Genomic DNA, 27,961 nt, shown 5'->3' with positions numbered 1-27,961 from the left:
TCAGAGTTGAAGATAATTACTTCCTAGTCCAAACCTCCCGCAGGACGACGGGGGATGGGAGCGGGCAGGGTTTGAACCCTGGACCATCGATAAATCTGAACGACAGTCCAGCGCGCAAACCGCACGACCAGGCAGCCATAGATAGATAGATAGATAGATAGATATAATAAATCTATCCATCTATCTATCTATCTGATAGATAAATAGATCGATAGATCGATCGATAGATAGATAGATAGATAAATAGATAGATAGATAGATAGATAGATAGATAGATAGATAGATAGATAGATAGATAGATAGATAGATAGATAGATAGATTAAAACTATCTATTATCTTTGCAATTGCCACCCAATGTTGCTCTATACATAATATTTAGAGAAAGCTTTTCATCTTTGATCGACAAGACCTGCTCTCTAGACATAAGTGATTAATGACACGAGATGAAAGAACTAAGGTAAACAAAGGACGTTTGGGCCAAGAGGCCTTCATCAGCTACAAAACAAACAAACAAAATGACAAACACTTAACACAAAGTTTTGTAGCAGATGAAGGAACTAGAGGGATTGGAAACGTAAATTAAATATTCAGTCAATAAAATCTTTATCAAAAACGTTAGAAAGATAAAAAAAAAAAAAAGAAAAAAGATTTTTAAGAAAAAGAAAGACCAATCAATATCTTTTTTGTTTTATTTTTAGGGCATTGCACAAGTTCTGAACTCTGTAATGCTACTGGGATGTCAGTTTGATGTCTGAGGCTGTCACATCATCACCTCGGCAACATTAACCCTCGAGTGGCGCTCGGTCAATTAGAAGCTAATAACGCAGTCACGTAGAGCTGGTTGTCCCTGCGAAAATGCGGTGAAGCCGTCACGTCATAAAAACTGGATGTTAAGAAGAAGTCTGTAGAAGAAAGATCTGTGCAGGAGAATATTCTGTGCAAGAGAATGAGCTATGCAGGAGAAACCTCTGCTCATGAGAATTATCTTCTGTGGAGAATTATCTGTGCAAGGAGCGTGCATAATTTACTCAAATCAAAACTATGTTTGTAAAACCAAAATTTGACGTTAAACAAATAATTTTTTTTGCTGGTAAATAAATGTATTAATTTTGTTTGTTCGCACAGGGAGCCTCGTTTTTACAAAGCTGGCAAAAGGTTTGTACACGTTATTTCTCCCACACACAATCTTGGATCAAGCTGAAATTTTGTACAATTATTTCTTTTACCTGACAAGACATTGGCTGATATACAAAAAATGTACCCTAGAATTTAATTAAGTATTGATAATTAATGCTTATTTTATGGTTTTATTTATTTATTTTTATTTATTTATATATTTATATATACATATATATATATTTAAAAAGCAATCACACGGATACTCCCTTCTTTCTTCTTTCCCCCTTTTCCAACTGGTCCAAGACAAGACAAGTAATTGGATCGTAGCGTACAGAGAACGTTAAAAGCATGAAATTGCGCTAAACAAAAATAATTGTGATAAAAATTCCTAAAATCATAGATTTATTGTTGCTAGTGTAGATATAGTACAAATTTTATTACATGACTGATCCAAGCTAATTGATCATCATCATCATCAAACTCCATTTGAGTGAGAACTTGAGAGGCTCAAATCCTCTCTTGCAAAAGCCCTGGATAGAAACCCTGCTGTCTTGCGTAGTGCACACATGTCAGATCATACAGGTCGAGAATTTTTGGTTTCCCAGACCTGTCGAGACGGAGATCAGCAAGTCTGGGGCAGTCAAACAGAATATGAGGCATGGTTTCCTCTTCTTCCCCGCAGCGGGGCACCGTGAATCGAAATTTGGCCATAGCCGTGAGAAATATGAGCCAACAGGACAGTGGCCTGTCCTGCACTGTGCTATAATATCTTGCTCAGGCCTGGACAGCCTCCACCACGGGGAAGTGCGGTCAGGGCTCCTCGTGCGCTCCCAGACTCCACGGGCTTTTTGGGTCTTGCCCAGCACTCAAACACTTTTCCATTTGTTTGTTTTTTTAATTATAGCCAGGGCATGATGAAAACTTACAGCCTGTTCGGTGGGTGGAATTTGCCTTCCCTGGTGGGCCAAAGAGTCTGCAATGGTGTTGCCAGTCACACCTATGTGACTCGGTGCCCACTGCATTATTACAGGGGTGCCATAGCGCTGCTTTATGTTGTGTGAAGCCATGATGACAGTGTGGATGTTGTTGACTAATTGATACAACTACGCCTAATATAAGTTTTGTTTTCGCTTCTTATTTAGTCACAAGATAAAAGCGTGCAGAGATCTTTGTGATTTCCTTGCTGTATCAATGCTATATAGAACATTTCTGATCCACCCTATACGCTGACTTCCTGGGCCGCATGCAGACGTAGAAGCCCTGATTGGTTGAACTGAGGTGATCTATGGCGGGAAAAAAAATTAATGACGGCAATCTTGGACATCAAAGTGAAACTCACGAGTTCCTGTCCCAGTTACGTGTTCTCCAATTGTTATCCCCCCTTTTAGTGTCGGCCATTAAATCCATGAACATCGAGACATGGGCGGGAGGGGGGTTTGGGGAGGAGGGAGGGAGACTTGTATGACGTTAAGCAGGGAAAATTGGGCCAATCGGAACATAGATTGGTTATTATAGTAAGATAATGCTGACTACAATATGACAAGACCTAGAAAGGACGATGAGGTGTTGACTATTGATTGGTTGTCAGATTAGAGTTATGAGACTACTACATTGGACTCTAATAGCTACAACACAAAGATAGATCTATGCAAAGTTATTTCTAAAATGCTAAATTTAATTACCGAAATTTTAGAAAACAATACTAAAATTTAAAACAAAATATTTAATCGTGTAACTTGTGTACAAGGAACATATTACTCTTTCTCCTCTATCTCCCTCTCTTTCATATCCCTTTTTTCGCTTCATCTTTCTCTTCTTTTTCTCTCTCTTTCTCTCTCTCTCTCTCTTTCTCTCTCTCTCTCTCACTTCCAATCATCATCTTCCTTCTCTCCCCACCCGCCTCTCTCTCTCTCTCTCTTCCAACCATTCTTTATCTCAATCTCTCTCTTACTTTCTCTTCCAATCATTCTTTATCTTCATTCTCTCTCTCTCTCTCTCTCTCTCTTATATAATCTCATATCATACAGACGTTACTTCAAAAAAGAAGATGATTACGTCCTACGCGTCATGCATATAGTCATGCATATTAACCAATGACTTAAATTCTGCCAAGTCACTGGTTTTCCTGGCTAGCTCAGGCAACCCATTCCATGCTCTAATAGCACTAGGGAAGAAGGAGCATTTGTACAAATTTGTCCTAGCATATGGAACGAAGAATGTGCCTTTATTTTTGTGTCTTTCTGAGTATTTTATTAGATTTTGTTTTTGTATTTGAAGATTATGGTTCAGTGTTTTATGTATAATTGCTACTTTACTTTTGAGTCTTCTGTCCTGAAGGCTTTCTAAATTTAGTGATTTTACTAAAGGTGTTACTCTAGTCAAATGTGAATATTTGTTTGTTATGAATCTCACTGCTCTATTTTGTGTCTGTTCCAGTTTCTTAATGTTTTCTTGAGTTGAGGGGTCCCAAACGGAGGATGCAAATTCTATTATTGGCCTAACCAAGGTTAAATAACATTTTAGCTTTATGTTCTTATTTGATTTATAGAAATTTCTTTTAATAAACCCTAATGCTTTGTTTGATTCTTTTTATAGTTTCATCAATATGTGGATTCCATGACAATTTTTCATTTATAATAACACCTAGGTATTTTGCGTTTTTAGTCTTGTGTTACTGGTTTACCATGAATAAGATAAGTGGAATTAATCACTCTCTATCCTCCTTCTCTTTCTCTCTCTTCTTTTTCCTTATGTCTCTCATTCTCTTCATTTTCTCTCCCTTTGTTGTCTCTCTCAAACCTCTTTCTTCTTATACTCTTCCTTGTCTCCACTTATCACTTTCTTCTCTCTCTAATCTTTATTCTTTTTTCTATTTTTCGTATGTCTCACAATGTTACATCTATTTTCTTTGGCTACAATCACCGTGGGAGTGTGTTTATATACATGTGTATCAGTTCACATGTGTTTATGTGCCTCTATAATGACTATTCTTATAGCTATAGTACAAAGCAGGAAGCTATTTTTAAACGATAGTGTTTGTTGTTGTTGACGAGGTTGTTTGAAACAGAATCTTGTAAACTACTTTATGGCCAAACAAAAAGAAATCATTAAATAAATGACGTCCAGCTCGATCAGCTTCCATCTGTGCTATTATAATTTGGACATTTTGTAGCGTAATAATAACTGAGATAATAAACTTCTTTATGAGAGTTATCTTGTCACTAAATTACTCTTTCAACTTTTCACTATTACCTTACGTGTGAATAGACAACACTTTTATCTCAACTCAACCTTTAAGTTTTTTGTGACTCTTTGAAATTAATGAGATTTTCTATTTGTGTCCAACATAAGGTTTGGGCTAATGTTATATTAGAGAGAGAGAGAGAGAGAGAGAGCGAGGCGGGAGAGAGAGAGAGAGAAAAAAGACAAGAGAGGAGAAGTGAGGGAGGTAGAGAGGGAAAAGACAGAGAAAGAGGAGGAGATATTAAAAGTTCTCCTTTCAGACAAAGAAGTCTACAGGGCAGATGATGTAAAGGTCATATGTTTCTGTGGTCCACGGCTAACGAGGGTGTCATATGGCCAGCAGAACGACCAACCTCCTTTACTTTTCCCCAAATAATATCGGATACCCTTTAGAGCTGGGTGGACTCAGAAGCGCCCTAAAGATCCCGAAGTAAAAATCTCAGTCTTCAAAAGGAATCGAACCCGGGACATTCAAGGACGAGAGAATGGGAGAAAGATAGAGGAAGTGAAAGAGATAGTGGAAGGAAGAGAGAGAGAGAGAGGGGGGGGGGGAAATAGAATGAGACAAAGGAAAATAGTGAGAAAGAGAGATGAAGAGAGAAAGACGAAGAGAGGGAAAGAGAAAGTAAGATAAAAAAAATGAGTTCATTGTTGAGAAAGCTTCTTTTGTTCAGTAACTAACTTTCTACTGACACATTTCATTATCTTTTATTCTTATCTTGTACATTAGAAACATCAAATTCAAAGATATTTTTTTTAAAGCCCTAGAGATTTGTCCTTTGGGCATGCTATTGTTAACTTGACAAAACAATTTTCAATACTATGAGTCAACTAGTAAAAAATTCAGGAAAAATAAGCAAAATTTAAAAATATTTTTTAAAATGCTTACCTATGGGGAAAAATTAATTATCCGTTAATAATTTAGAATTTATTTCCCTTGTTATCAAACAAATAATTAATTACTAATGATTAATTGACTAATTGTAATTTTTTAAAATTGATTCTTGTTTTTTTTAGCTACCATTAATAAATGTGTATAGGTTTTAACTTGACCCGATGTTGGATGTGCGAGAAATAACGTGTTCAAAATTTGCACCAGACAGACAGACAGACCTAGTGTAAAAAGCATGATAATGAATGAAAGGAGGTCCACGTTATACATAGTAAATAGGTACAAGATGTCATTTTTACTATTCGGCCAACTATCCTGCAGTGATATTCGGCCGGAGCATAATATGGCGAGATAGAGAAAAATGGCCAGATCCGGAGCTCCTATTCGGTTCAGCCTACTTACAATAACAATAACTGAATTACAAGGTGGACGGCTGATCAAGAAAATGTAAAGGGTCGTTGGGGGGGGGGGGAGGAATTAAAAATGAGGACAAAGTATGTTGACCTCCAGTTCACTCTATTCAGTCGATCTGGACACCTAGAACGTCTGGTTACATTGATGATTTTTTGTGGCAGGTCAGTGTGGTCAATGGGTGTCATGAGGTCGAACATTGAATACCAGAGAAGGACATTTATTGCTTCTTGAGCACAGATAACCCTGACTCTCATTTGTATCAATTTCTCCTTGCATCAGTTTAGTTCATCGTACATTACCTCCCCTAAATCTTCGACGAAACCTCAATAAGAACTGGTCAGGATGTATTAAAAACTTTTCTGGAAGAAAAAAAAAAGTAATCCACAGAGTTGAGATGACATAATGTTGAACAGTTTTACTCAAATGGAGTCATTCGATCAGTAATGTTAACATCTTTTACTAGTGCTCCACCTATTTGTCCCCCAAACAAACGAAATTTCGTTCGCGCCCCATTTGGGCTGATTGGGGCTTTGGGGCGTTGTTGAAGTTTTTCTGTCCATATGTAGTAACAATATGTTTGAAAGGCACTTATTGAATGCTCGTTAACGCTCTTCCGTTTAGATGTTGTTTTTTTTAACAAGGTTTATATCTACTCAGTTTGTCCCCCTTAAGTTTGAGAAATGCTGCCTTGTGTCATTATGAAGAGACACTCAGAACTCAAGCTGTTGAGACAAACGTGTAACAAAAGCTTTGAGTTGGATCGAGACCAATTCTTAGATGAAGGCCTGAAAACTGACCTGCGAGTACGCAACATGTGGGCAGTTTAGATCAATCGTTTTAGCCACGTCACAGGTCTCGGATCAGGTTCCGGAACAATGAAATTAAAATCGAAGTGGATACAATTGTGTAAATCATAGATTCATTTTTTTAAATAACTTTTGCTTAGGCCTAAATAACTCTATATTCCAAGCTATTTCAAATCTTCTCTACGCTTTTTTAAAAATTTGGTTGCGAAACTTATCGTATTTAAGTTTTCAAATAGTTTATTTCATGACCGCGACAGACCGACAACATAAAAACTAGACGGTTGCTCGCATCGTGGTCGCTAACAACAACTCACTGTAGACTTTGTAAGTCATATTTTCTAATCGTAAGTTTTGTTGTATGACTTTGAATTGGAGACCAATGTTTAACGAGAGCGTTGTGCAGACAGACCATTGATCTGCTGATTTCTGTTACTAGCGTATTTCTTGTCTACGTTCCACGACTGTGTTATTCCAAAGAGATCCAATTAGTGACTCATTATTTCGACTGAAATTCGACCTGTCTTGCATTTCCATTCTATACATACGTAAGTATATCATAAACATTAGCATTCTCGTCCTGTTTCTCTGTCCTTTTTCTTTCTTCCCATCTTTTTCTCTATTTCTAGCTAGAACCTCTCTCTCCACCCTTTCTAGCTAGAACCTCTCTCTCCACCCTTTCTAGCTAGAACCTCTCTCTCCACCCTTTCTAGCTAGAACCTCTCTCTCCACCCTTTCTAGCTAGAACCTCTCTCTCCACCCTCTCTAGCTAGAACCTCTCTCTCCACCCTTTCTAGCTAGAACCTCTCTCTCCACCCTTTCTAGCAAGAACATCTCTCTCCACCCTTTCTAGCAAGAACATCTCTCTCCACCCTTTCTAGCTAGAACCTCTCTCTCCACCCTTTCTAGCTAGAACCTCTCTCTCCACCCTTTCTAGCAAGAACATCTCTCTCCACCCTTTCTAGCTCTTTATATCTTTCCATTCTCTTTCTCTCTCTTGTCCTGTCTCTCTTTTCCTACCACCTTTCCTCTCTCTTTCATCTCTCTTGTTCTTTTTCTCATCTCTCCTCTTCTTTTTTATTGCTTTTTTTAAAGCGCATTTTTCATGCTTTGAGTGCGCTACGGTTCATTTTCCTTTGGGGACCAGAAGGGATACCTGGAAGGTTTCTGTGATGCCTTTAGGTGCTCAGCAAACAAAGCTCGGAATTCGATCTCGAGCCCCCGTGGTAGGTAGCCGTAGCCAAGTAGTTTTTGACACAGCCAACCATCACACATCTCTTCCTCTCTATCCTCCTTTCTCTCTACCTCTCTATTATTCTCTCTTTCTCTTCCTCTCCGTATAACGTCTTTCTCTCTCTCTCTCTTTCTCTCTACCTCTCTCTTATTTTCTTTCTCTTCCTCTCTGTATAACGTCTTTCTCTTTCTCTCTCTCTCTTACTCTCTCATTTCCTCTTTCTCCTCCTTTCTCCTCCTTTCTCCTTTCCTCTCACCTCCCCTCCCTTTTCCTCTTTCCCTTCCTCTCTCCTCCCTTTTCCTCTTTCTCTTCCTCTATCTTTTCCTCTTTTTTTCTTTCTTTCTTCATCACTTTCATCTTTCTCTTACTCGCTTTCTCTATCGCTTCCATTCTCTCTCTCTCTCTCTCTCTCTCTCTCTCAGTTATCCATCTCGACCTTTCTCACCTTAATTCGACATGTCCGCATCAAGCACTAGAACATTCCAAAAGAAAAGCTTCCAAACCTAAACCCCACTAAAGACATTCTCTCACAAGACGTCAAGTAGACAATGTCTGCCTCATTCATATTGATAAGATGCCATAACATCAGACTCTCACATTAAGCCTGATGCTGTTGCCTCAACTCAAGTTCGATTACCGCCAGCAGAAAGTTAACACTGAGACCTCTGTCGTAACGGCCCCCTTATTCCCCGGACATTTTATCCGGACGTTTGAGCGGGAGATCTGACAGCAGTGCTCACTGAATTGGAAAACGACAAAAGCTTTTACAGAATGTCAGTAGGGGAAGAATGCGCTAGAGAGAGAGAGAGAGAGAGAGAGAGAGAGGGAGAGAGAGAGAGAGAGAGAGAAGACAGATTGAAAGAGAGAAGAGAGACAGAAAAGAGGTAGGAAAAGAATGGGAAGAGACTGTGTAAGAGAGAGGAAAATAGAGATAATAGAGAGACAGAGGAAGAAATAGAAAGAGATGAGACAGTGAAAGAGAGAGAGAAAGATGGTAAGAGAGGGGTAGAGAGAGGGAGGAATAAAGAGAGAAGGGGGGGAGACAGAGGAACATACAGAGTATTGACAGAGAAAGATGGAGGAAGAACGACTGAGAGGTGAGACAAAGGAAAAGAGAGAACGATAGGAAGAGAGAGAGAGAGAGAGAGGAGGAGGAGGAAAAGAGAGCTAAAAAAAAGAGAACGATAGGAAGAGAGAGAGAGAGAGAGAGGAGGAGGAGGAAAAGAGAGCTAACACAGAGAAAGACAGAGAGATAGGAATTTTAAACCTGAGTCATGGAAACTTCTTTCTGTGACCTTTTTGTAGTCTGTAAATGACGCCACTATGTGGGACAAAACTCTAGACAAGACAAATAACAGCGATACTGTTTCTAAGGGGTATAACTCTAATCAACATTTTAAAAACTCGATTATAGATGCTATATCTAGGCTATATACTTCTTTGGAAACGTAATGGTTTATGGCAGTGTTTCCCAAATTGTGTTCCGCGGAACCCTAGTGTTCCCAGAGGTCTCAATAGGTGTTCCACGAAGTACTGGAATAATTAACCAGTAGGTCACCACGTGAATTACTTTCTCCTAATAAAATAAGCAAAGTGTTCCGCCTAAATAGTCAGAATGTGTGAAACTTTTCGTTAAGGAAAAGGTTTGAGAAACACTGGTTTCTGGGACATGTATAATCCCGCCTGTTTCTGAAAACCAAACTGAGATTGTCATTTTCATCAGCTCATTAAAAACTACTGTTATCTGCCACATTGGGGGGTGGAAGCACTCAGCGAAACGGGATTTAAAAATCTCACACTTTTTAGCGAATCGGCCATACAATAGTAGTTTGTACTATGCACTTATCACCCCTTCTCTCTCTCTCTCTCTAGAACACACACACACACAGATACACACAGACAATAAAAATAAGTAAAATGTAAAGATTCGACTCATGCCATTTCAAATGTATTATTTTCAAATGCTGCAATATTCCAAAACACGTTGGCAACAACACTCTCTAGAAAAGGTGTTCCCAAACTAGGACCTTTTGGCCATTTCCGGCCCGTGACATTGTGCAATGCGATCTCTCGAAATCTTTTGTCCACGCTGCCCAATGAAGCCACGGGAGTTAGGGTTTTTCTCTAAACTCAATGTTGTTGTTTTGTTGTTGTTGTTTTGTAGTTCAGTATCCATTGAAATGAGTGTAATTTTATATGACCTTCAGTTGGCAAAAAAAGGCTGTTCCCTCTGCTGTAATAGGCTTTCGGCATTACATATAGGGAAAAACAGCCTCTCGCAAAAATATTTTAGGTTCGCAAACATATGAAGTATTACCAATTTAAAACGAGGATTAAAAAAAAAAGACATTAAAAAAAATTAAGGTTAAATAAAAGGAAGAACTGCATATTTACAGCCACATCTCTCAGTAGTGTAAGATTTATTTCTTTTTCAATATCCAATGAATTTGATTAATAATCTTTAATTTTTAATTAATTGTTTATTTTTTAAATTGATTCACGTTTTGTTAGGGGCAATGAATAATTGAGCAAAGTTTCAACTTGATACGAGATAGAGAAGTGGGAGAAATAACGTTTACAAAATTTGAACCAGACAGACAAACAGACATGCAGAATGACTTGATACAAGCTTTGTAAAAAAAAAATTTGCCACATCAGTGAAGCAGTACAATTAACTCTGACTGACAACAACGCCGCCAAGTATTCCAACGTCCAGACCAGTCGATGGAAAATTTGTGTGTGTTAACTTCAGTCTTTGAGTTTGTGTTTGTTCTCGTTGACGTGACGCTGTTACTTCCTTCCTTCTCTCCGCACGAGGAGGAAGCGAGAGTAAGATCACACTAATGGCGCGAGAGTGACTTCAAACAAAGCCTTTAAACAATCAAAATAGTAAAAAAAAAATACTTTAAAAAAAATTTAAGCTTATCTAAGGGGGAAAAAACTCCACACTTAAAACTATATAGCTCGATAATGTAGAATTTATATCCCTTCTTCATTATATAAAATAATTAATTACCAATAATTTATTGACTAATTGTTTAATTATTTCATTGATTTATGTTTTGTTAGGTAAAACTAATAACTGTGTAAAGTTTGAACTTGATCCGAGAATCGGTGTGGGAGAAAGAACGTGTTCAACTATTTAGTGGGACGAAACCCCACATATTTAGGAATATAACTATACATCTTAATAATTTATAATTTATTTCCCTTCTTCAATATATAAAATAATTAATTATCAATACATAATTGACTAATTTGTTATATTTCTTCAATTGATTCATTTTTTGTTAGGTACAATAAATAACTATAAAGATTTAACTTGATCCGAGAATGGGTGTGGAAACAAAAAACGTGCTCAAAATTTGTAGGCAGACAGACAAGAAGACAGACAGAGTGAGTTGATATAGGCTTTGTAAAAAAAAACAAAAAACATGGCCAGAATGTCACAACTGATTTAATTTTTTTTTTTGCTTCGTTTCTTTTCGACTTTTAAATTTTTTTCCCAAGGTATTCTGAGCCCAACATTTGAATTGCTTATTTAAAGAAGTATTAAAAAGAAAAAAAAAAGATTTTTTTTTTTTAAAATTGGAACAAGAAAGCCAGCAAGAAAAAAAAACAGATTTGAAAAACAAAACAAGAAAAATTTGGAAAAAATGATTTAAAAAGTTGTAATGCTATCAAGAGAAGAAAAAAGAACAAACAAAAAAAGGCGCGAAGAGAGAGAAAGAAGGTGAGATAAAATAAATGCTGCGAATAAAAATATAACGAACTGATAACGAAACAAGTCTAAAGGAAAGAAAAAAACATTCACAAAAATAGTTGACAAAACTTGAAGAGAAGTGTAAAGTTAATTAAGAAAAAAAAAACGAAATGAACAAAAAGACAAATAATGAAAAAAAAAGAAAAATTTGTTACAGAAAAAGATAAAAATCGTTCGCCATTTCTAAAAGTAACACTGGGAGGACAGATTCTTATGTCAACTGTTGGCTTGTTAGTGAGGCATCGTTCGACATGCCAGAGAGGGGCACCCCCATTAAAAGAAACCCCCTGTGTGTGTGTGTGTGTGTGTGCGAGCTTGTGTGACTGTGAGTGTATGACAGGGCGGGAGGATCGTTGAAACTTGTTTGTCAACATCCCGCCGGTTTACTTTTCATTTCACATAACACGAGGTGAGGAGTGGGGTTAGGGATGGGGGTTTGGGGGAGGGGGGAGACTGTGGTTGGTATTAAAGCCTTGGCTAATTGGTTGGTCAGCAACAGAATTAGGTCAAGTCTCAAAAGACATAGTTAACGAGTGTGGAATATATACCCGCCTTTTTTTTATTTACAGAATCAAATGTAACCCTAAAACTAGCTTATTTGTATTTTAAAATGTAACCCTAAAACTAGCTTATTTGTATTTTAAAATGTAACCCTAAAACTAGCTTATTTGTATTTTAAAATGTAACCCTAAAAGTAGCTTATTTGTATTTTAAAATGTAGCCCTGAAAGTAGCTTATTTGTATTTTAAAATGTAACCCTAAAACTAGCTTGTTTGTATTTTAAAATGTAATCCTAAAAGTAGCTTATTTGTATTTTAAAATGTAACCCTAAAACTAGCTTGTTTGTATTTTAAAATGTAACCCTAAAACTAGCTTGTTTGTATTTTAAAATGTAACCCTAAAACTAGCTTGTTTGTATTTTAAAAAGTAACCCTAAAAGTAGCTTATTTGTATTTTAAAATGTAACCCTAAAACTAGCTTGTTTGTATTTTAAAATGTAACCCTAAAAGTAGCTTATTTGTATTTTAAAATAGTCATTTTCTGTACGTCTTAATTTAATCCGTACGAAGCCATGTTTAGAAACAAAAAAAAAAATTGGTTATGAAATAAGTTAGTTTTAAACACAAACTCGTAAGTGGCCCTGGAGGGTCAGTCATGCACATTCATAGCGTTGCACACTGACGCACGTCTATTGTGTAAGCTGGTAGCTCTCAGACTAGGGTCTTTGGGCCACCGGAGGCACTGTGGCGGATTGGTAAAGCGCTGGTACGAACCGGAGTGTCTCGGGTGAGGACCCGGATTTTTAATTTTGGGTTAGGGTTAGTGCGCCTTTGAATTTACCCAGCTCTAATGGGCACCTGACATTCGTCCCCTCCCCCCCCTTGGGGTGGTCAGCAGAGGGTGGGGGCGATCGCCTCGACCGCCCCCCACCCTGTATCCGCCAGTGTTGCCAGGATGTGACGAAATCACGAAATTAAATACGAAATAAAAATAAACTTCCCATTTCTAGGACTACTAACAACGCTTATGAGCTAGATAAATAACAAACACTATTTACCAGAGAAGTGGACCGAATAAATTACTGAAGAGATATTCCAGCATGGTGAGATTCTTTTCAGTTTTGTGCTACACGTGCACTCAAAGGAAAACTAGCAAAGGCCCGGCTGAATTCTGATTGATATCAGCTCGTCTCAATAGCAAACGTGACAGCTTTTCCAGTTGTAATTATTTCCTTATTATCCAGAGACCAAGAAAGTTACAAATAAAAAGCATATAAAATAAGAAAAGCTCTTACCTTATAATGCGCAATGATATCTGCAACACTTCTAGGATAGAAATCCTACAGCTGTGAACAAATATAAAGAGATACCATTTTAGAGAAGGAAATATTTCATTTTGTCTTTGTAACACTTAAGCTTTTTTTGTACAGCTGTATTTGTTCATTCAATTCAATTCACTCGAATCTTGCAAAGAGTGTCCATGTGACGTCACTGTGACCTAGACCTGTTTTTTGCTGCCCGAAATGTAAAACAGTTGACCACATTACCACCATATGATGACCACATTATGACCATATTATGTTCGTATTTGACCACATTATTACCACATTAAGACCATATTATGACCTTATTATGAACACATAGCCACATAATGACCAAATTAAGAACGCATTATGACCACATTAAGGGCACATTATGGCCGCGTTATGATTATGTCATGAGCTAACAATGTAAGTCTAACAGTTTAAAATATAATTGAAAACAAAAATGCGAATAAAAAAGATTTATTAACTGTCAGAATCCTCACAGAATAAAAAATAAAACAACTTTAAGATAAATCATTTTAAATTACATGTACTTTGTGGCACTGGGGTAATGTAGACTGACATTTTAATCTTAGTTAATTGACATCCTCAAATTGAAAGTAAGTAATGTTTTTTGACATTTGGGAGTGAAACTCTTTAGAATTTTTAATTGATATTATTACAAGAAATTAAGTTCTAGACTATTATGTTATATCATCATCAAACTGAGAAAGGGATTGGCAGGCTCAAATCCTATTTGTAAACAAAATGATTCTAAAATAAGAGTTCTTTAATTTTGAAAAAACAACTTTTGGAGTCTGACCTAATTATACATTACGACAAATGTGCTAAACTTGGTAAATATTATGACAGGACAATGGTTGTATAAATCAATAAAGAACAAAGATTTTAAAAAAATGAAAGAAGGTAGAAAAGAAAATTAGGACAAACGTGGGCAAAATTAGGACAGGGCAAAGGTAGAAAACAAATATGACATGACAAAAGCTGAAAGTGTGAAATCAGTTCAACAGCATGATTTATGTTACAAATGTAGCAGTGTTGTAAAACCTAGACTGTATTTCTCATTTTCAGCCAAGTTTGTTGTTATGGCATGTTTAAGAAATCATCTACCAACCGATGGATACATTTTATAAATATCCTATATAATATAATATCTTCTAGTATCTTGGAATGAAATTTTTCTTTTTCAAAAGAGATAGTCTTACTTGAAGGCCTGGAAAAGAGAGATAATATTTGTGACATAAAGATAGCTAAACTAGATTAACTTTAATAATATGGGTTTTAAAAAATAACACATAAATCTATAACCAGGTTACAAAGACAGTTTATGTGGAGACACAAACTCAAAATCGGCCCCCGGAGTGGTCCACCCGGGCAGGTAAAAAAGGCAGGTTTCAATATTACCAGAAAGAACATCAGAATGAAATTCTATCAAAGACAAATACCGAGAGGAATGGAGGGAGAAGGTTGACGGATCTTGTGTGATGCCCCAGCGGTCCACAGACCAAAGGATAGGTGAAAGTGAATGTGAAGTTAGATGTGATCCTGGCCTAACTATTATCTCATAATGAAAATATAATTGTTTTGTAAAGGGACACTCTCTTATTTAAGAAAAAAAACATTTCCGCAAAAAAAAAATCCCTTTAGTTCAGTAGTGCTCTATTGCTATATAGTGTCGCTGCAATTCAGGCGATAATATGAAAAACTACTATTTAATTAATGTTTTAAATTATGTCCAACTTATATGCATACATAAATAGATTAGTTCTCTTAAAAAAAAAGTAAACATATTTTTGTGTAAATGTAGTAAGTTAGTATAACAGAACTTACTTAACTTAGCAATACAAATGTAAACAAAAGATTTTTTGACAAAAAATCTAAGACTGTTTGCATAAATGTGTTAAAAATATGGCAGATTCAAGTCTCCCCTACTAAGGAGCATCCCATGTTTGTTTCAATTAATAGTGAATAGTTGTAAAAGTGGTGTATTTTTAAGAAAAAACTACTTACATAAGTGATTTTAAAAATTTGATTTTTCGCTTTTAGAAAAGAAAAAGGTAGCCGTTGCATCAGAACTCTGAATGGTCTAAAATATTATGAAATGGGATTTTCACTATATTTTTTAGTTTGCAAGATCTAAACGGGACTGACGGGCAGACAGACGGACAGACATTCCACACAAAACTAATAGCGTCTTTTCCCCTTTCAAGGGCCGCTAAAAATGTTATAAAATCACTTATTGAGCTCACCTAAAATAGAACTAAAAAAACTGGATTACAAAAGAAAACGCAAAGACAGTAGTACAGGGTAATTGCAATATAATGAGAATATTGAGTCACGGGGAGGATTGTCTATCCTTGTCTATCGTCTGCTGAAGAACTCGTGTCTCAAACTTGTTTTTCTGTACTTGTACTATAACACATGAATATGTTAATAACTTCTTTAACAAAAAATTTCTGTTGATTTTTTTGTATGTGTCTAGTACTTGAATTTGAATGCAGAAAAAGAGTAAGCCACGCTCAGGCACACGTCTGTTTTGATATTCGGGACTTGTGCCAAGCATGTGTTTTAACATTAATACCAACTGCTCTTCAAAACTAAAAACTTTATGATGCGCTTAGAAGAAAAAAGAAAAGTGAAGACTTTGCGGGCGGTCGTTCAAGATTCTTAACCACCGATAGAGTTTCTGTGTGTTGCTATTCTGCTTGCAACTTTGATTGCAATGAAAGAAATTTATAGAATGTCTCAGTTGGAAGAGGGACAATAACATTTGATTTCTTTCTGTTCATCTTTTTTCTTTCCTCAAGGTTGCTTATAAAACTCGTTAACAGTATATACTGTTATCACTGGCGGATCCAGGGGGGGGGCGGTAGGGGCGATGCCCCCCCCCCCACTCGGGCGACCCCCCCCCCCGAAGCGGGGGCGGTCGAATTTTAGTACAGAATTCACACAATTTGTATACGAATTTATTACTTATGTTAATAATATATACTAATTATTTATATTTCAACCTATTTTAGATTATTTCGCTCCCCCTTCTAGTATTTTGGCCGATTTGGTAGGGTCGGGAGGGGGCGATGGCATCAATCCGCCCCCCCCCCACCATAAACTTTCGAGTGGGGGGGGCGGTCCTATTTATTTGCAGATCAAAGCTTGCTAACTGAATCAATTAAATATCTATATGATTAAAACTTGTTATTGGTATTTTAACCGGTCTTTATATTATGTCGTTCATCTTTGGCCGATTGGAAGGGGGGGAGCGAATACCTCTACTGCCCTTACCATCTAAACCCTTTGAGTGGGGGGGGGGCGGTCCTACTTTTATGGAGAAATCATAGTATGTGAACAAAATTAGTCGAATATCTATATAATATAAACAGGTGGAAGTGCGATACATGCAATCACCTTCCCCCCCCCCCTCCCATCGGACAAACCAATACTTTTTCTTTTTGTATTATAGTAAGAAATTACAAAATTAAAAAATCTGTCACTAATATAATTTATATATGCTATAAAGTAAATTCTTATATCGAGTCGCCCAACCTGTATTCTTTAATGCAAAATGCAATCATTAGCAGTAATTATAAAAAGGAGCGAGGATTAATCGTCTTTATTTTACCGCCCTTCCCCTTTCCAGATAGAGTTTGTGTAATTTCACATGAATTTATCATAACTATTTTAAGAAAGACTTTGCTTTGGAAAAGTTATAATTCAAACGAAATTTTTCAATATAACAGTAACGGTTGGGATGAGTTCAAAAGCCAGATGATCTTTTCCTAGTCGACTTTTTCCAACCTTTTCTCTATCTCATATTTTTCTAGTTAAATAAATTTAGGACTATAACTCACAATTTATACTTACATTTTATTGAATATTATTAATCGAATATTTTTTTTCGGCGGCGATCCTCAAAGCCTTAATCTAAGTACGTTGGGTATCTTATCTTTTCAAAGAACAGGTCCTTTATAATAGAATGAATAATGAGCTGTAGGTCAGGAGGAGAATGCGTTACTGCAGTGAAGAATGCCAAAAAAACGCTTTAAGCGTTGAGGCTTCGCCCCGAACCTCAATGATGAATAATAAGCTGTAGATGTCAGGAGAATGCGTTTCTGCAGTGAAAAATGCAAGAAAACGCTTTTGGGTGTCGGGGATTCGCCCCGAACCCCACTGAGGAAACTTACAGCACTTTCCCAGACCCCCAAGCTTGCAAGAGAAAGGCCTCAACATGATTGTTTTTTTCTTTTTGTTTTTTTGCCGAAGATTGAGAAAGTCGTATTTTATTCTCATATATCGAATATATATATATATATATATATATATATATATATATATATATATATATATATATATATAGAGAGAGAGAGAGAGAGAGAGAGAGAGAGAGAGATAGATAGATAGATAGATAGATAGATAGATAGATAGATAGATAGATAGATAGATAGATAGATAGATAGATAGATAGATAGATAGATAGATAGATATATGTTGTACGCACGTTTATGCATAGGGTTAGGGTTTACTGGGCGTCAGGGTTAGGGTTTGGAAAAAAATCGCCCCCCCCCCCACTCCAAAGTTCTGGATCCGCCAGTGACTGTTATACTCTACACTGTGCATTCATAGAATATGAATATGATATGATATGAAAAAGAATATTAAAATGATGACATCATTGATTTTGTAGCATTGTTTAGTCAGTGACATTTTGCGTCTGTAGAGATGATCTATTCACTATGCAACTTCTCATGGAACTAAAGAGGCCAATACTTGAAGCATATCTGCGGTCACAGGTTGGGTGTTATGTAGTCTGTGTGTGTGTGTTTATATGGTGATGGTGCGAAAAGGTTAGCGATAGGTTGTGAATGATGTAACATAGGTGGCATTGTCGTCACTTAGTCTTAGTTAGACTGAAAGGTTGTGTTATTGTAGTGAGTTAGATTTCGTTAAAGGATATTATCACCTAAGTCTACTACAATTATTTCATGTATCACAAATTAATATCTCTATTATAAATAAAGTTCTATTTAGTTTTGTTAATTGAAGTTTTATTAATTAAGATATATTATGCCTACAACGGTTTACACCGTAATCATGGGAGGTGGAAGATATTCAGCCAAAAAAGTCCTTCAAAGTCTGAGAAACTCGGTTGCTTCCTATATAAAGCAACTCAGGACAGCTCTTGTAAACCTCAACAACAACAAGGAAACTGTTCTTTAATGGAATACAGGACTCGTTGAATTAGGAGGTAATGAAAATGCAGACATAATAGGCATGGAAATAAACGTAGAGTGTGAAAATGTGTTTACTTATGTAGCGAAATATTCATATCAAAGATAAAATACTGTGAAAACGGGTTTACCCGATTACATAAAAAGTTTCGTTCTTTAAAAGAGATAAATTTAGGGATATTTTTTAGCCCCCCTGCCCGATGTGGGAGGGACATTGAACATATACTACGGTCTCCGCCATGATCTAAGGAACATTTATGACAAGTTTAATTAATATTGGTCAAATGGTTTTGATTTCTATACGGGACATAAATACATATAGACATATATAAATACCATACATACAGCTATATTTATATACATTTAGTCCAGACAATCTAGTCTAGACAAATATTTTGTAAGCTTAATGAAGCTTGCATACTTATCTTACACATACATACCTAGACACGTACATAAACGCACACACTGGCACATAAGGGAGTACAAGCACACAACTCATATTCTATAAACAGTTCTCAATATTTCCAAAGTGATCAAGTCGTATAACTCTTGGCATTCAGCACACACACACACACACACACACACACGCTTTGTCGGGGAAAAAAATTCGAAACTCATCCAGCCACTAGACGAGATGTACATTGACTTCCCCCACCCCCACCCCCATCAAGACATATAACCAAGAAATAAGAAAATGTTTCTTATTCTATTTATAGAGTTTTTTTTTTCAAAGTCGTAAAACTATCTCATGTTAGATACACAATAAAAGAGAGATAGAGACGGGGAGGGGGAGGGTTGAAAAGAATGATGGGGGTGCAAGAATTTGAATGAGGCAGACAGAGTTACACAGTAAAATAGGACTAAATCTTTGACCTATCAAAGCCATCAATTCGCTTTGTCTGAAACATATTTTTATACATTCACCCAGTCTGTCTGTCTGCCTGGTATAATATTGGAATATGTTATCACTCCAACTTCCCATTCTAGTTGAAATCTTGCACAATAATTCAATGTCCATAACAAAACAATCATCGAAATGTTAAAAAAATTATAAATTTATTAGAGGTAATTGATTTATTCTTTTTATATAGAAAAAAAGGAAAAATAACTTACGGTATTGAGATATAATGTAAATGTGCAGTTGTTTTCCTTATGTAAGCTTTGTTTTTCAGTATTTTATTTTTATATTGTGCTTGTTAAAAGCTTGCCAAGCATATCATCTCATCATAGTTCGTTCGTCTCTGTATTTCAATTGCCTTATTTCTTTGTTTATACAGTTACTCAAGACTGGCCTCGTTTTCAGAGCAGGTGGGTTTAGTACCCACTAAATTGTAATATTTATAGAAGTTTATGGAAATAAATGGATCTCGAGCAAAGTGCTTCTAGCCACGGACACGTAAACACACATATGGAGACACACAGACACACGAAGAAAGAAAGACATGATTTTTTCCTTTAAAAGTATTTATTATTATTAAAGTTATCTTGACAACTTGTCATTATTCTATCGGTTTGGAATTGAGCAGATAAACCCGTCCTGTAAGACGACATATATTTTTTTCTGATAGATTGCTTCATTAATTACTGCATTATTTTTGTTTTGTTTTAATTTAATGTTAAAGCCCAGTGTTCCACCTATAGGACTCCGGGGAAGTAATAGTTATATTTAATTTTCTCATTACTAAATATCACTAATATTCTTGTTGCACATAGCCTCCCACATGAAAAGTTAAAACACAGTCATTTTTTTAAACTACTACTATTAGTAGAGCATTGCCTTTGCCAAGTACATGACCACACAAACCCAGTTGCGACCTACATCTTTTGCCACATCTGATGCAAACAAAGCGTTAGGGTTTTAATTTACTTTTCGTCGTCTTCATCTGTCTTTGACAATGTGCATTCTTAGGGCCTCAAATGTGAGTCTAACTTGACCCTCGTAAAAGCTCCCCAGCTGTCACTTTTAGATGCAATCTTCTGCCAGCTACTTTCCTCTTTAATTGTATGAGTATGTATCTAATATAAGTCTGTAACGTAAGAATTCCATTTAAAAGGTAACTTTTCTATCTTAGACCAAAAAAAAACTTCTTCTCAACAAGCGCGAACTAAAATGCCTGGTCACTTTCAACTTGGATTTCAAACTAAACAAGTAGCATTAAAAAAAGTTACTTTTTTAAAAAAAGTTAATTCTTCCAGTAATAAGTTGATAATTTTTCGTACGTTCGATTATCCTGTACCTGATAACTAATTGAATGATAGAGTTTAAAAACAAGGAAACATTGTTTTACGCGCCAATTCCTCCCTACCCCCTCCAAAGAAAAAACTTTCTGGTTAAGGGAATGTATAGATTCTCTCAGAGTATATACAATTCTAAGAATAGGTCTATCCTCCAGTCTTACAAGACCAAATGTCCCTGGGCGTCTATTTATTTAACTACCTACATCCGGGGATACCCGCTAACGTAATTCTGTTCAAGATACAGATTTTCTAGAACAAATTTAATTTTAGAATTTAATATTTCTAAAACATTATTATGGTCAAAGTTGAGTTTTCCCAATGTGGCCAATTAGCTAGTTATTCTTTTACAAAATAAATACATCAACTATCATCGTTAGAGCCGTTTTCGAGAACCGTGTCCACCCAGGTTTTTATTTTTTATTTACAACCTTTTTTTTTTCACCAATAAAAAAGTTGCAAGCTGAGAAGAGAAAAAAAAAAAGAGGATTATAGAATGACTTGTGTATTGACAAGGTTCAAGTCTGGACGCCACGATTCCTTGTTGGCACTGCTCTGCACTATTAAAGCTATGAATCTTGTATATCACTGGATTGTTTACACACGTATCACCATCCAAGTTTTGCATTTCCATTTTTGTATCCGTTTTTTTTTCTCCTTCGCTTTTTTACTTCTTCTGGGAAAAAAAAAACCTAGACACATAGAGGTGATTAATGTGAATGTGTCTGTGGTCTTTGACCTTTTTCTTGGGTAGCTGGGTAGATTTTTTTTTTTAACTTTCTGGAGTTTTTGTCTGTGTGTCGACAGATTTAGCTGTACAGATAGATTTATGCCAGAGATAGAGTCAGTCTACAAAAAAAGAATAGATAGATAGATAGATAGATAGATAGATAGATAGATAGATAGATAGATAGATAGATAGATAGATAGATAGATAGATAGTTAGATAGACAGACAGACAGACAGACAGACAGACAGATAGATAGATAGATAGATAGATAGATAGATAGATAGATAGATAGATAGATAGATAGATAGATAGATAGATAGATAGATAGATAGATAGAGAGAGAAACAGAGAGAGAGAGACAGAGATTAGAGAGACTTTGTTTACAAAAGTTTGTCGCCTAATCAATAGTATGTAGTAGTAAGTTTGATGGTATGACTGGTGTGTATTGAAAATAAAACAAAGTGTGGGGAGGGGGGAGGATACCTATTGCAATTGTTAGAAAAGAATCTACGAAAAAATTATGAGCTGGACTGGAGTGAATGGACGAAGGTCATTAAAGGCATGAGGTTGAATGTGAGTGAATGGGTAAAGGTCAGTATAGGCAAGGAGTGGACTGGAGTGAACGGATGAAGGATCACAACAAAAAATGATTAAAAAAAGAACATTGAGGTGGATGGAGGCTGGGTGTGGAGAAAGGAACGATGAAGACATTTGTTGATTCAAAGATTATTTGTATATAAGACTGAATCTTAAAAATAGGCTTTATTGACACGCTTTGTTAATGATCAAATTATTGACTAATGACTGTCTACTAGACAGTCTGGTTCAGAGTTAGGATGAAGAGTAAGAGTAACGAAGTTGGAACAAAGGTTATTTCTTTTTGCTGATGCACCTAGTCTTAGCGCTCAACTCTTTACGACTTCTCGCACTGTGGAACTATTCTGAAAGCAAACATTTGATGTCGCAAAGTAAAATTTAAGGTTTGGTAAATTTTCCATCTTTCCTTTCCTTATCTTTTTTTTTTAACCCTTTAAATGTTCATATCCTATTTCTTTCAGAATCATGTTGAGTGTCTTACATTTCCAGGTAATTTTTTTTTCGGTCAAGTAGAGTTAAAATAAAAATGAAATAAATTTTCAAATCCTTCCTGGACCGTGGATCTACGTGATCAACCATTTCTTGGCAACTGTTTATAGAGCTACGTATGTAAAATTGAACAGGTGGACTTTATCTCGATTAATGACTGTGCGGTCTGTTATCATTATAGCTTTCGCCTGGTATTTGTGTATTTGCGTATGTGTGTTGTTTTCAAGATAGACGCTTGTTTTCTGCATAAAATAACGCGTGTGTGTGCACGCGCGCGGGTACGAGCGTGGGTATGTGTTGGCCTAGGTCAAGAGATCCAGTGGGCTACCGAGTGCTCGCCCGGTAAAGGCAGCCTGGAGGCCTATAAAACTTGTGAATCAACATAGGGTTGATAGAACTAAAATGTGGGTGTTAGACAGTGATGGTACCTCAGAGACTAGGAGCGAACGTACGATGACAGAAACATGACGATTGCTAATGACGTCATCTATTAGTGGGCGGGGACTGACACGCCATCTCTGTGAAATCGACTAGTGACGTCATGAGAGGGAAAAGGGTTATGGGGATTTCTTTTCGATGGCGAAGAAGAGTCAAAATGAGCCGTCATAATTTAAAATTGTCCAGAAAGATTTGAGGTGATTGGGTTTCAAAACATTCGTGACCAAAATGGTAAAATATGTTTTACATGTTTCGAATGTTCCTTCAGAGTTGAAGATAATCTATTTCCTAGTCCAAACCTCCCGCAGAACGACGGGGGATGGCAGCAGGCGGGATATAAACCCTGGACACGCTAGACAATCGAACGACAGTCCAACGCGCATACCGTACTACCAGGCAGCCATCTAAAATGAGAAAAGACAGACAGAAAAAAAAAATTCTAATTATTTTTTGTTCCAACTTTTGAATGAAGATGACAGATTAGAAGACCTGAAATGCGACTCTATTGAAATTGGATTCACTAAACACTCTAGATATCAACCCTGTGTGTTAAATGAAGATGACAGATTAGAAGACCTGAAATGCGACTCTATTGAAATTGGATTCACTAAACACTCTAGATATCAACCCTGTGTGTTAAATGAAGATGACAGATTAGAAGACCTGAAATCCGACTCTATTGAAATTGGATTCACTAAACACTCTAGATATCAACCCTGTGTGTTAAATGCATAATAGCATTTCCACAATATGCAATTATATATAGATTGATATATTTCTGAACTATTCTCTTAAACCTCTGTTATGGAGTGTGTGTGTGTGTGTGTGTGTATTTACTATGGCTCCTTCTGTCTCGGATGCGCCCACTGGTTTTGGTTTCATCTTGAGCCAATTTGTATTTATAAAATTATAATAGATGCTGAAGATGAGCAAAATATTTGACTCCAAATTTTCTTATGTGCGCAAAAAGTAAAGTGTAGAAGAAGACACAGCATTGTTCAAATTGTCTAGTAACAGTCTAGTTACTGTAGGTTAAAAACCGACGAGGTCACCAACCAGCTGCAGGCACCAACAAGCATTGGGCACCAGCAGAAGTAGGGCACCAACAGACTTGGGGCACAAACAGATGAGGAGTTTTGAGCGCCTCATTAATAGGCTTCTTATAAAGCGCTCTTTTCTCGTCAAAAAAAAAAACACATTAGTTTTCAATTATCAGATACCAGAAGATTTACATATATATATATACATATGTACATATTAATTATACAATTCAAACAGAGTCGATCTTATAGAGTAGTTGTAACCAACCTCTTTCAGCTATGGAGCCATAAACATTTCCGATATTTTGTATCAGGGGCAGCATCAGCGCAAAGACTCGTCAAGTGCAGTGAGACCGATCCGAGCTGGTTCGTTAGGCTATATGGGCAGTTCAGATAGCACTGGCTAAATGTGGCCTACGGGCCTTGGCATTATTGTGTATGTGATAAGAATTTACTCCCCTTAGCTATTAATAGATTTTCATATCCTGTTATCTGAATAGTTCGTTTTTTTTTATTGTTTTTATAAGAGCATCATCTAGATATTTATTTAAAGAAAGGTAATATCAACAACACTGACGTAAAAATACCCAGATAAACATAGAAACAGGTAAATTTGGATATTTATATCTTTAGCAGAGTTACGCTATCGATAATACTCAGCATTGTACTTTCGAGCTACAAAAAAAAAACAGAAAAAAACTTTCAAAGGTCATAATATCAAGCTATTTTAAGCAAACACTTGATGACGCCACTGCAAAAAAAAAAAAGAATCTCTCCAAAAATAAGTTTCAAGTCCAAAGATAAAATAAGAAAGTTTTCGGCTATTAACTAACAGCACTCAGCCAATCTCACGCACATTTTAACATGGTGAGTTTTTTTGTTGAAATGTACAGGCTTTTTAAAAGACAGAACAGAAAGGGATGTAATGTAATAAGCACTAAATCTCTAGACCAAAAAAAAAAGCCAAATATAAAAAAAAGAAACCAAACACAGCCAAAAAAAGTAAATCTCCAAAACAACAACTGCTTTAACCCTTTCAACGTCAGTAATTTATTATTATTGGAACATCAGAGACAGCCCCAACAGGTATGCTTTCACCTCTACCGCAGTTCACAGTGGTTCAAGACTTAGTGTTCACCACGTGAGTACAGTTTCGTCAGTCCTCCTTCTCTCACCCCTCCCCCACTTTTCCTCTCCAGCTTACCTTTTGTTTTCCCTTTCAGCGTTGTTATGGTTGTAGAACACATGAATACATTGCGTTTAAAGGTGAATTAATGACCGCTGGGAAGGGAGGTGAATCTGCGGCCTTCTGTTTGTAGCAAATAGAACAGAAGGCAGGCGTCATGACAGTGGCAATGGGAGTTGTATGTTCCGAAAGATAGAGTCGGGTTTTAAAAAAAAAAGGGTAACCCCGAAACAGTTTGATAGACGGCTGTGGGAGGGATGTTATAATTTGTAAGAAATCGAAAGAAGGAAAGTACCCGTAAATGCATTTTTTTTAACAAGGAATCATTTATACACATCAGAGGCGTTGATAGCGGAAGAAATATGAATTGTTGCAGTGCTATATATTTTAAGTTAGGGTGTTGAGTCCTTCTTTGGAGAATCGTTACAGAAGTGGATCTTGTTATAACTAATTGTTCGTTATTTTAAAACTCTTTAATACAATTTTTAACAGAATTACTACCATTTTCTCTATTTCATTCTCTCTCTCTCTTTTTCTCTTTTATTCTCTCTTTCTCTCTCTCTCTCTCTCTTTCTCTTTCTCTCTTTCTCTCTCTTTTCTTTCTCTCTTTCTGTCTTTCTTTTTCTCTTTTCCCCTCTCTCTCTCTATCTCTTTCTCTCTCTTTCCCTCTCTCTCTCTCTCGTTCGTTCGTTCGATCTATTTCTAGCTCGAGGTTTCACATTCCTTCTCTCTCGGTCTCTCATGTTCTTTCTCTTACTGGGTCTCTCTTTAAATCTTTCTCTCCCTCGGTTTCACTCTCTCCTCTCTCTCTCTCTCTCTCTCTGTCGTTCTCTCTATTTCCATTTCTTTCCATCTCTTTGGCTCTTTCTCTCTTTAGCTTTCTCTCACTCTTTCTTGGTCTTTCTCATGTTTTGTCTAACTCTCTCTCCCTCTCTCTCTCTCATTTGATCTCTCTCGCTCTCTTTCTCTCTTGCTCGGTCTCTCTCTCACATCTAATTAGAAATGATAGCTAACATTCTGGCCTGCTAAACTCTAATTATGTGAGTCACAAAAAAAAAAGTCTAAAGATTAATTTTTTCAAAATGTAAAAAAAAAATAATTTTCAAAGCTTCACTAAATAGAGCGTATAGAGTTAACTGGAAGATGTAATTCATAGCTCTAGAGAGCCGTGTGGTAGAGCAGCTCAGAAAGAAATACAGTTTGTAATTACAGAGAACGTAATATTACGCTTTTTTTTTCTTCAAATCTCTTTGAGCTTAACATCATCCTCAAAGAGATGAATACTTCCAGAAAAGAATTGACTTTAATGTTGCCACGTGAAGATAACAAAGTTTGGTGTCAGTTCAAGATGGTCGTGTTTAGTTTCTAATCGTGTATTGAAACCATTCTCTGATAGAAACTCTCTCCCTTTGTATAATTTTACCTTTCAGTTAGGAGAAAGAGAAAGAGATCAAGAGAGAGAGAGAGAGAAAGATAGAAAAAGAGAGAGAAAAAAGAGAAAGATAATTAAAAAATAGAAAAGAAAGAAAGAGATCAAGAGAGAGAGAGAAAGAAAGAGAGAGAAAAAAGAAATAACTAAATAATAGAGAAGAAAGAGATCTAGAGAGAGAGAGAGAGAGAGAGAGAAAGTGAGAGGAAAAAAAGAGAAAGATAATAAAAGAATAGGAGAGAAAGAAAGAAAGAGAGAGAGAGAGGAGAGATGATAAAAGAGATAAGGGAGACAAATAAAAGAAACAATGCTAGCCCTGAAGAGATCAATTATCTTCTTAAAATTATGATTTGTCTTGATAACTTTTTTAGTCTGACACGGACAAAATTCTTTACAAAATTCCACTTCGTTTGTCTCAGAAATGTGAAAACTCTTTGAAGAACTTCTACAACCGAAGCAAAGACTGTTTGTGAATGCTTGCTTTCGTATCTTATAAGTTAAAAGATTTTTTTGTCGTGTGGCCGAAGAGACCTATGTCAGCCACACATATTTAGACAGATCTATATAATCCGCAGATACAAGCAGTTTAAAAAGCAAGCAAAATATTTAAATACTTTTTTTTAAAAAAAGCTTAAGTAAGGTAAAGAAATGCTTATCTACTGTCATATTTCTCAATACTGCAGAAAGTATTTCCCTTCTTCTATATAAAACAAAACGAATTAATAATCACTAATTAAGCTAATTAAAAAAAAAGATTATTGTGTTATCATCCACGATGAATAATTATGCAAACTTTATCCAAGAATGAAAAAAAAACGTGTAAATGAATCCTGCCAAACAGACACACTGTCATTAATGGTCGTTGACTCGTAACATCAAACTGCTGGTAGACAACTAAACCGTTGTAGGCGTAATATAGCTTAACTAGTAAAACTTAAGACAACTTGAATAACTTCCTTGGCAACAATGCTAATATATTTAGTAAACATAACTTTTATTATAGTATAAACTAAGTCATTTAATATGAGATCAAATACTTGTAGTAGACTTTGGTACTAATATTTCTTAACAAAAACAAACTCACTACAATAACACAACCGTTCAGTCTCACGTTCTGGAGTTGTCTCTCCTAACTAAGACCAGGTGACGACAATGCCACCTATGTGGCATCATTCACAACCCATCGCTAACCTCTCTTCACTGTCAGCATAGAAAAACACACACACACATACACTCGTTAACGCCTACACGACATATTGAGTAAATATACGCTTTGCATATAACCTCTTTCTAGTGTA

The 27,961-nt window shown here is 36.2% G+C and overlaps 1 long non-coding RNA gene across 1 annotated transcript in view; it reads right to left on the bottom strand.

The window, feature by feature from the left end:
- LOC129923192 (uncharacterized) overlaps positions 1-27,961 on the bottom strand; it is a 93,044-nt gene that overhangs the window by 15,876 nt on the left and 49,207 nt on the right. Inside the window, exon 2 of the long non-coding RNA XR_008775114.1 lies at positions 13,265-13,315. This is a non-coding gene — a long non-coding RNA (uncharacterized LOC129923192). The remainder of the gene's footprint in view (positions 1-13,264; positions 13,316-27,961) is intronic.

This window comes from Biomphalaria glabrata, chromosome 15 (genome assembly GCF_947242115.1).
Source record: "Biomphalaria glabrata chromosome 15, xgBioGlab47.1, whole genome shotgun sequence".
Lineage (NCBI taxonomy): Eukaryota > Metazoa > Mollusca > Gastropoda > Planorbidae > Biomphalaria > Biomphalaria glabrata.
This window is presented reverse-complemented; position numbering and strand designations above follow the sequence as displayed.